The sequence below is a fragment of the Pinus tabuliformis genome, chromosome 8, assembly GCF_031772625.1.
Source record: "Pinus tabuliformis cultivar Carrire ecotype Pingquan chromosome 8, CPIR1, whole genome shotgun sequence".
Lineage (NCBI taxonomy): Eukaryota > Viridiplantae > Streptophyta > Pinopsida > Pinales > Pinaceae > Pinus > Pinus tabuliformis.
In genome coordinates this window covers 1,359,686,369-1,359,697,516 of record NC_142294.1, presented here as the reverse complement: position 1 = coordinate 1,359,697,516, position 11,148 = coordinate 1,359,686,369, and the positions used below count along the sequence as shown (strand labels likewise).

Below are 11,148 nucleotides of genomic sequence, written 5' to 3'. Positions count from 1 at the left end.
ATAACGTTCATGTGTTGTGAGAATTATTTAATTCATTGTCATTTTGTGCACAACGGAATGGCATGCGTCCTATTGACTGTCCTATTCAAATGTGAATTCAAAGCATAACATGTTGCTCCACTATGATTGCTCGAGTCAAGGTTTTTTGCAAATAGTTTAGGTACATTTTTGGAGAATGTAATCATGGAAGGATCTTTTGTTGCATTAAGGTTTCATGTTTCCGAAGCCAAGTGGTTGATAGATAAGGGAATTTCCAAGCTTGAATTAAAGGATCAGATCCTGAGCAATTATTTTGAGGATGGTGCTCTAGATCCAATCATAGCCGACTATCCCCTCAGCATCAAGCTTGTGGAACAGATAGTAGAGAGTTTGCATATTCTCTTAGACTCGGATGTGTTTTCCACAGAATTGGAGAAACTGAAGGTCGAGAGGACCAAGGCAGAGAAATTCAAAGGAAAGGTACACTCTCTATATTTGGAGCAGTTTATTGTTCTGCTGGAGAAGGAAATTGCTTCAAAGCGCAAGCCTATCTGGACATCCTCCTTAAACCATCAATGGTGCCATTGGTGTCTAAAACGGGCAGGAAACTAACCAAATAGATTGTTGAAGAAGCACGTTTGGCTCCCAATACATCCTGGCTTGTAAGCTCCATCACTTCTGGAGGAGAAACATTTGTCTCAAGCTACTCAAGGGAAAGGGATTCAATCACAGAAGTTGTCCTTGCACCTTCATAAGAATTGGACTCTCCTTATTATACCCAAAGACCAAGATTGTAGGAAAACCTTGCACATTGAACCTGCTTATCAAACTCTTCCCCTCATCACAATTGACGTGACCCATATTCACCTTGCCCTTAAATCTATTTGCGACTTTCTTCCGTGACTCTGGAGCAAGTTTTTCGCAGCGTCCACACCATGGAGCATAACATTCAACAAACCATTGATATTTATTTTTGAAGACAATGTCATTAAATTTTCTTGAAGTGAGTTCTACTAATGAACTTTATGAACTTTTCTTATTTGATCTAGTCTTCCCATTTAGCTAGTCTTTAATAATATTTTTCAACTGCTGAATTGCAAATTCTGCTATTTTTTTGCATCCCTTTCTCTTTGATAGTCTAATGGGGGTTTGCCAGGAGTAAATACCTTAGTGGTTGGAAACCCCTTGATTCCATATTCAATGACAATACCATGGTGCAAAAACTCAACAAGGACACCCCTATCAGAATTTAGAACCTGTGATGCCCATATGATACCCCTTATGCTCCATTTAAATCCTTGCAAAGAAAAAGGGATAAATAATTAAAACCATGAAAATAATTTCATCTGTAGGTGATAGTAAAATTGAAACTAAATTATATGAGTAAAACAAGAGGTGCTCGAGTCTGAAAATCAACACAACATTTAGGCACCTTACCGGACTTATGAATTGGCAACAATTTATGTGATGCCAAAAGCAATGGAGCAGTTATAGATTCAAGGGCATGGGGTAATAGGGAAATTTGAGGAATCTTAATGCACTCAAGGGGACGAGGACCAAGACAAAGCAAGGTTATTGTCATGATGTATTAACACAAACCCTTATGCATATGTGTGATCATGCTTCAGGGTGATTCAAGAAGAGCTTAAAGCGACATGAGTACTTCAATCACATATTTCTAGAGCTACAAGGATGCAAGGGTAGTATATAATCTTTGAAAGCCCTAATGCTCATGTGGAGGTTTAGGTCCAATCAAGAACCTAGGGGAATATAACATGAAACCATCTCTCCTATGATGCCCAACAATGTAGATGGAAACACACTCTTAGCAGGAGGTGAGTTAGGTCAAAGCAGGAGAGGGATCACCTTTTCCCATCTAGGGTTTTTCCCAAACCTCAATACTGCCAATCGTAAGGAAAGCCAAATTGCATGTATGCCTACTCAAATATAGGACATCTACTGATCGTGATGTGAATCATGTGAAGATGAGTTTTAAAATCATGAGAGACTCTTAATGCATTAATGAAGCCATTGACCTTCGAAACCTTAATGCGATTTTGAGGCCTACATCTAAGATAAGACATGATGCATGAATGTTATGCATGAAACGTGAGTGGGCGCACCAAAGGAGTTGGATAGGCAAGGTTTCTGGGAGAGAAACCGGTTGTGGTCATATCAACAAACCCTAGAAGTTCGGGGTGAGTAGTGGGGTACCCAAAATTTTGAATATGCCCAAAAAAGTTTGTGGTGTTGTAGTGGCTACAACAATTGGCAAACCACTGGTAGAATATAATATCTCTGTCAACACCCCTGTAGCAGTGTGAGCGCGAATAATGTTGCAAGGGAATATTGAACAGACGTTATGGGCATCTCTTGCATTGCCACGACCTTTGCAGATATGCCTTCCCTCGTACCTCCGCTAGGTCTTTCCAGTTAGTAAATGCCTCATTGACAGTTCATACATGCCAGTAGTTGATGATGGTGTAAAGAACAGGGTAGAGGGCTTATTGTATTCAAAACTTAAAAAGTAATTTTTTGGTGTTGCTCCATTGCCAGCGGGCCTGGACAGTACCCCGGTAGAGTCACTCCAAGAAATCACAAACGTTGCTCTGCTGCTAGCGAGCCTGGTCAGTACCCCGACAGAGTCGTTGCATTACCTCTCTGCGCAAGAAGCCTTTCTTGATCCTTTACCCTTTATTTGGTTTCATTTTCTTTTACATGTGCATTTTCTATTATTTCTAGGCGTTCATTGTGGTAGGGCGGATGAGGGATCTTGACTTATTTTACGAGTAAGATAGGTGGTTTCTTGTTTGACAGAAACTAAGAGACATCATGATTTAGGTTTTCCCTCATGCCAAGCTTCCACATCTCATTTCCACTCAACAAGTGAAAAAGAACATAAGTCATTGAAACAATCAAGACCATGTTGGGAACTAGGTTCAAGTTATGGGTATAGGTCATTCAAATAGATTAGGGTTTCCCATGCGTAACTTGTTCTTATCTTCCCTGTTAATAAATTAGACTCGTAGGAGAGATCTCAAGGATGCAACTTTGATGATTGGTTCCAAGAGAGGCTACTCATCGGTGTAACCATCACAACTTCACACCATCATTAGGGCTAGGGTTTTAGCTCTAGGATTAAGGTGACTAGGAAACTCTCCTAGGGCTTTCAAACATGTGTGAAGAGGTCGAAGCAATGCACCTTGAGGCTGGAGCAAGAGAAAAAAGGTGCTAGAAAGCTATTCATGGCACCAGAGGTTTGAAAACTTCAGGTTCACAAAGGCTCATGTAGCGGCATGCAACAGAGGGGAAATTTCTAGGCTAGATCAAAGGTGTGTGTGCCAAGCAAGAAGGAAAGTGTATGATTTAATGCAGCAGACAGACCTAATGATGCAATGTAATGTTATGTGTAGAAGAGATCAACCACTTGGAATTAAAGGACCAATGCAATGCATATGCAGAGATTTCATGAATTCCATGCAACAATAAAAAAATGCAAGGACATGAGTGCAAAAATAACAAGCAGGGAACTAACTACCAACAGTAGAGAAAATGAAAAATTTAAATCATAAAACAAACTCTAATCATCGAACTAATAAGAGAAACTAAAACTTAACTAGTCTAAAACCCCGAAACCTAATTTAACCAAAGCATAGGTCATTTTATGTGAAATCAAACTTCAAATGTAGCCACCGCAGAAGTTCCCAACCTACAAAGAAAAAGGATGACAACAATTAGAATTTGTGGAAAGAGTTGTGCAAAACATAACATGTTTACCTGTAAAGCATGCACTACAACAAGAACATCTTGTCCACCTACAGGGAAATGTGTCAGAGAAGACCTTTCAATGCGAATTGCAACCCAATCCTGGTAAACCGAACCACAAGCGTGAAATTTATAGTCATCCAGCCATAACATACATCCATTTATGCTTAACCCTAAATCCAATGCAAGTAAGGCAAGATGTTGCCGGCTAGTAAAGGAATCTACCTGATTGATCTAATCAACAATCCTATCATGATGTAGAGGATGATCAACTTGATAACCCTGAGATGAGGGGCCACTGTCGGGTGTAACTGAGATCCCTGAGGATTCAAACACAGAAACCCTAATTTCAGAAACCCTAGTTTGAAATTGTTCATGGAATTCATCAAGGACATGAGGACCGAACATAACCATCAGCAGAAGCTGAAGTGCCTCATTGTCTAACCAACCTCTAAAAATTCAAACGACATGCCATCCAATATTGGTAGCTTCGCAAGATTTGTAGATGGGTGTATAGGGTTATTGTTGGTTGTGACTGGGTAACTGTCAGTGAAAATATTATGGATTGGATTCATCGTTTAAATATTGACAGATCAGCAGCTCGATAGATCATATTCTTTAGATTCCCAAAACTGAACTGAATCAACCGAAAGAGTCTCAGGTAGAGGGGAGGTCAGGATATTTTCCCCTTCCCCTATAGGATATTGTAAGACATCATTTGATTGTGTATGTTGATAGACTGTATTGGTTGGGAGAGAATCAAAAAGATTCGAGACAATGGGCAAAGCACTCCCTTCAGCAAACAAATTAGGGTATAGAGGTTGATGCGCATTAGTAGAAAGGTGATGGAAATATTTTCTCATAGAGACATTGCTCGAATCAAAGGGTTTCCAAGACAAGCTCGCATCTCGCAAGATGATGCTGTGAGGAGCGCGATGCGCAAAAACCCTAATTTGACTTGGTTCAAGGGTCTCATCAGGAACGTCAGAACCTAACATAACCATGAGTGGAACCTGAAGTGCCTCAAATTCCTAATGAGTCCCTAAACATTTCAAAGGTGGGTCAGCGAATTCTGGTGGCTTCATAGGATCAATAGACAAATACGTAGGATAATCACCAGAGGCATGAGCAAATATATTCCTGATAAAATGAGAATTGTTGAAATCACCAGTTTGATCAAGTTGGGTATCTGACACATAAGGCTCTTCTTGGATTGGGAGTGAAAAGGGATTAATGAGAGAACCAGCTTGAGCTAGGTGAGATGCATGGCCCTCTCCTTCACCTATCAAAGACTATGAGTGGAAAAGATCAAGCATAAGGGATTCAAACTCTGTATCCCTTGACTATGAAACATCACCCCCATGTACATGATTACAATCAATGCGAGCAAGATAAAGATGTGAATGTTCTGAAGAAACCACTGGTGCAGTGAACCCATGGACGAAATTAGGGTAGAATGGATGCAAAGGGTTAGATGAAGGGGCACTAAACGTACCTAAACCCACATTCGACTTGTTTACGTTCACCAAAGAGAAAGAAGAATTTGTAGGCCTGATGTAGTCCATGGATTTGATAGGACAATCAACTTTACCTGAGCCAAGACCAAAGACATCATGTGCAGGTAAATGAGAACCCAAGATATAGTGAGATGTATGTTGAATGGACTCGATTGGGGTTCCATCAGTAGGAAGAGATGTTATGTAATTTTCAGATTCAAGACCAAAAGAATGTATGAGGGATTTAGAGGCGAGACCATCAGATCCGTTTCCCAGAAATAATTGTTCATCGTTTGCACCATTTACGACCACAATATTATTATGTAACAAATCAAGAGGAGAATGAGAAATCCCACAAATAGTAATCTCTTCCTCGGGGGGTTGAGGTTGTTCCAGATTCAGAGAGATAGGCAAAACAAAATTACGGGTATAATTTGGACACTTTGTAATTTTCAAATTATGATGATACTCGTGCGAAACATGACTTATTTCTAATTGAAAATGTTGTAAAGAAATGAGAACTAATCATTGATAATTAATATTCAAATACGCCCAGTCGACATCACTTTCAGGAAATTCAAAACAAAGATTCACATATCTGAAAGAAAAATCCTCTAAAGATTCCTTAGGTTTCATACTAAGCTCATTTATCCTCTTTAACACATATTGAAAATCGTACCTATCAAATGCTTGTTGGAGATTACCGACGAGTTGCTCGAATGAACAAATGGACGCTGTTGGCAACGTGTGGCACCATTTCTTGGCACAACCCTCAAGGGTGAGGGAGAAAAATGCACAAGCAAACTCTTCATCGTCGATCTCAAAAGACTCACAAAACTCGAGGAAGTCAGAAATGTGCTCGATTAAAGGTGTTCCATCCTCACCATCAAACCTTAACTGAGACAAGGGATGGAGCTGCTCTTGGGGAATGGAAAATTGAAAAATAGACAAACGAAACAAACACCTCGAGAACAAGATTCTGGTCAGAGCCATTAATAGATATGAGACTAAACTGTAGGCTGAAAGGGCTCATCTTTTCAACTGGCCCTCCTTCTAGTGCCAATTTTTTGACGGGCCAAAATGTATCGCCAACGAGTAAGGGGTCTCCCCGTGTATAGTCCCAATTAGACCTCACAATGTTTGGATAGGATGTGGTCCCGGCTACCGCCATGAATATTTTCTACTCTTGGTTATCAAATGAGAAGATGCCAGAGTGGGGCGAGAGTGAAGTGCTCGGGTAGCAGAACAAAATCAGCCCAAGATTGACAAATTGCAGAAAGAGGTTTAAACAAGTCACAACAACGATAAGAAGAGATAAATGATGAGAGTGATTAGTGAGCTAAAACCCCATCAGACATAATAAACAGGAACATGTCGGAGGTCAATTGCGAATTAGTTCACAATAGGTCATCGACATGGCAAGGAAAAATTAAACACAGATTCGAAAGCGAAACATACATGCAACCACTATGTATCAAAACATAACATCTTACATATATGAAAGCACACATACAAATATGGTGAGGTACCAGACAGCTAATACAACGACCATGAGTGAGCATGGGAATCAGTGCCAAAGATAAAAGAAAACATCTTATTAATATGATGCAACTTCAAATACATATCATGAAATTGGTCAATACCCAATAGTGGAACATGGGATGTTCATACCATTGCTCGATGTCAAAACCCTAGCCCTACTACAAACCCACTCTCCTAGCTACCAAGAGCTTAGTGGGCTTAGCTCTCAAGCATCAATCAACTATCTCTATTGGCCTCAACTCAGGTGCTAAAGTCCCTTTTTTGGTGAGGGATGAGGGGACATTTATAAAGGTTATGTGACCATTCACCTACCTTCACCTTTGGCCTTCCCTCATGCCCTTTCAACTACCTTCATGCCTCTTGAGCTTCCTCACTACCCTCTCAAACCTACTGCCTAATACATTCATAATTTCTCTGAGCTTAACTGCTGACATCATAGGAGAACATTTACATTATGATGAAAAGAAGACGAAGTTGTAGAGGGTTCTTGTGGATCCTAGAATGCTTGTCACCAAGGTGGTTGCCAGAGTACAAGACCAAATTGTGTGGCCCCTTGGCTTCGAGGAATGCCATTGTTGTTTCTATAGTGTCTAGATTAGTCATGCGAAGCCAACTTATTTACTGATTGGGCATCCTAGCTGCAGGGATTCCCGTAAGTAACCCTAGATCTCTCCTCATAGGTTGAAGCTCTCACTCTCCTATAACCTGTAATATCTCACTCTCCTATAACCTGTAAGACAGTAACCATAGTTATAAACGATGATAATTGAAGAGCCACACCATAAATGTAACCATAGATAAATAAATAACAATAATCACGAAAAACCGAAATCAACTTTGGACCCCTGGATAGTCCTATCCTGTGCTATGGCAGTGTCAGAGTGGGTGGATTTGCAGAGTCTTCATATCATTCTTCATGGGTTAAAATCATAGTGATTCTAAACCTTAACCTCTTCCTTGCTTTCATGAATCAAATTTATACAATAGGATCTTTGGGAAAAGGTGTGAGCAGCGCGTGGTTAGCCACTATATTTCAATGTTGCATGTCCCTTCATCTGGTGTATAGTAGAAAAGGTCCCTTATGCTCATTGCATGACATATATCTTGGTTTGGGACTCGTAGAAAAGCTGGCAGGACCTATGTTCATCAGGCATTGACCTCCTTCCTTTAAGCTCTCAGGAATATTTTCTTAAATACAAATCACCAAATTCCTTGAGCTTCTCCCTTGGGTGAGAATTATGCTTCATATGTAGGCAGCATGGCCAATCTACATTGGCGCTTAAAGTGCCTATAGATGGACCAACCTTTTTCAGTCTTGAGTGTGGAATGTCACCGGGTAGAAGAAGACACGTTTTATATGAGAGGCATTTGCTTCTCTTTTCTCAACCAACCATCAACTCTAAGCACCTGACCTTTACATTTAAATTCAATTTCAGCTTATACTTGGGCTTGCATTCTTTGACATAGTCTGACAAGCCATGTTGGGTCCAATTATTAAAAGGCCATTCACTTAGTTTATTCATAACAATGTAGAGTCACACTTTTGGGAGTGATTTGTTACTTTCCCATAGTCGCATAGTCGCACCACTATTAAGTCGCATCCATGGCTGCTTTCACTAACACACAAAACGCGACCTCGTGACCTATGTGGGTACCTGACTTACCGAAGGTCACATGGTCGCAACTGCTGGCTAGTTGCACTCCCAAGAAGCTCGCCTAAGGGATTGTAATGTGACCCATCGACTTATTCAAAAGTGTGACCCCCCTGGAGATTGCCAGGTCACCATGCAGTGCAGGTCACATCTGCTGGGCACCAACCCGAGGTCTCCAAGTGTGACTTAGCGACCATTGATCGCATAGTAGCATTTTAAGTGAGGTCACACTTCTATTTTCTTTCCTCAAGGTGCGAAGTCTGACTTAGCGACTAGTGAGAGAAAACACTCCACTTCTGAGTTTGGTCTGATGATCCTGATCCCGAAAGACAATCTGAGATGGAGTGCGTGATTCCAAGCTTGTGTAACCAGGATCCCGCCAACAACTTTAGGAATGCCAAAAGAGTATTGAAACTTTTCTTCTTGCTCCCTCATGGGTCTCACACATAGTGATCTCCTTTTGCTGAGTGATTTGGCGTGGTTGTATGGGCATGGGCAACTACTCATGCGAGCAATTTTGTTATCTGAGTTCTGAGAACCATTGCCAAACTTTATCTGTTTTTCATCAATATCGAGAAGCACTATTAACGGTTAGTTCATCTCATCCCCTCCATGACTTGGTATCCTTTGACGAGAAAAATATTTCGGCTTCTGCATGGGCATCATTATAACGTTCAGGTGTTGTGATAATTATTTAATTCATTCTCAATTTGTTCACAGTGGCATAGCATGCGTCCTATTGACCATCCTGTTCAAATGTGACTTCAACGCATAACCCATTGCTGCACTGTGATTGATTGAGTCAAGGTTTTTTGTAAATAGTTTAGGTACATTTCTGGAGAATGTGATCTTGGAAGGCTCTTCTATTGCATTAAGGTTTCGTGTTTCCGAAGCCAAGTGGTTGATAGAGAGGGGAATTTCCAAGCTTGAATTAAAGGACCAGATCCTTTGCAATTATTTTGAGGATGGTGCTTTGGATTTAGTCATAGCCGACGACCCCCTCACCATCAAGCTCGCAGAAAAGATAGCAGAGAGTTTGAAGATTCTATTAGACTCTGATGTGTTTTCCATAGAATTCGAGAAACTGAAGGTCGAGAGGATCGAGGCAGAGAAATTCACAGGAAAGGTACACTCTCTATATTTGGACTAGTTTATTGTTTTGTTAGAGAAGGCAATTTCTTCAAAGCACAAGCCTATCTGGACATCCTCCTTAAACCATCGATGGTGCCATTGGTGTCTAAAATGTCAGGTAGGAAACTAACAAAACAGATTGCTAAAGAAGCATGTTTGGCTCCCAATACATCCTGGCTTGTAAGCTCCATCACTTCCAAAGGAGAAACATTCATCTCAAGCTGCTCAAGGGCAAAGGATTCAATCACAGAAGTTGTCCTTGCACCTTCATAGGAACTGGACTCTCCTTATCAGAACCAAAGACCAAGATTGTAGGAAAGCCTTGCACATTGAACCTACTCATCAAACTCTTCTCCTCATCACAATTGACGTGACCCATATTCACCTTGCCCTTCAAGCTATTTGCGGCTTTCTTCCACTCTAGAGCAAGTTTTTTGCAGTGTCCACACCAGGGAGCATAACATTCAACAAGCCATTTATCTTTACTTTTGAGGACAATGTCATTAAAGTTGCTTGAAGTGAGTTCTATTGATGGACTTGATGAACTTTTCTTATTTGATCCAGTCTTCCCATTTAGCTGGTCTTTAACAACAATTTTCAACTGTTGACTTGCAAATTTTGCTATTGTTTTGCATCCCTTTCTCTTTGATAGTCTAATGGGGGTTTGCCAGGAGTAAATACCTTAATGGTTGGAAACCCCTTGATTTCGTATTCAATGGCCATAACATGGTGCAAAAACTCAACAAGGACACCTGTGTCAGAATTGAGAACTTGCGATGCCCATATGATGTAGAATTTTCTCTACAAATCAGCTAGCTCACTGATATCATGTAGAAATTTCACCTGCAGATCAAACTGATATATGCAATGTACTAAAGCATAATACTAGATCTACATCTACCATAAACTTTGCAAAAGCTTAATTTAACATGAGCAACATCAAGCATGAACAGATATAACTAAGAATGAGAAGTAATCAACCATAACACAGAAGATATAACCTGGGGAAAGCACTAGCCTAAAACCCCATCTCTGTATTATCAATCATAGGATTTATACAAAGCCTTAGCTCTCACACAGCTAGCCAGCTCTCAGTACAATCCTCATAGATGAAGGTGGAAATACATTAGGATTACACAAAGCCTTAGCTCTCACAGCTAGCCAGCTCTCAGTGCAATCCTCCTAGATGCTCACAGGAAATCAAGACTTCTCCTAAGCCTTCTCCTCTACCCTCCAAGCCTCCTATTTCCTTGTGCAGTTTTTCATGGGTGCTCCTCCTGTTACAAAGTGTAACACTGATCTCACACCTTGTAAAACTGCACAATCCTCAAGGAACCTTCATCCTTATACTTGGATGATTTTCCTTTATAGGAAAAATCCATCCAACTGATAGTACATTGTCCCTCCTCTGATCTCAACTGGGTCTTTCTCTGAACTGACATGCATGAGTTATTTATGAGAGAATATTCAGTTATCTAAAGTGTAGCAGTTACATGCATGCAAGCATTAACTAACTGAACTCTCATTACTTTAACAAACTATAAAATTAATCTAACTGGACTTGACTAAGTTAAACTAAGTCA

General features: G+C 40.4%; 2 pseudogenes; both read right to left on the bottom strand.

Annotated features, from left to right (window-relative positions):
- Window positions 1-526: 526 nt before the first annotated feature.
- LOC149240538 (protein disulfide isomerase-like 2-3 pseudogene) lies at window positions 527-6,411 on the bottom strand (annotated as a pseudogene).
- Window positions 6,412-9,627: 3,216 nt separating this feature from the next.
- On the bottom strand, window positions 9,628-10,288 carry LOC149240537 (protein disulfide-isomerase like 2-2 pseudogene; annotated as a pseudogene).
- Window positions 10,289-11,148: the final 860 nt, after the last annotated feature.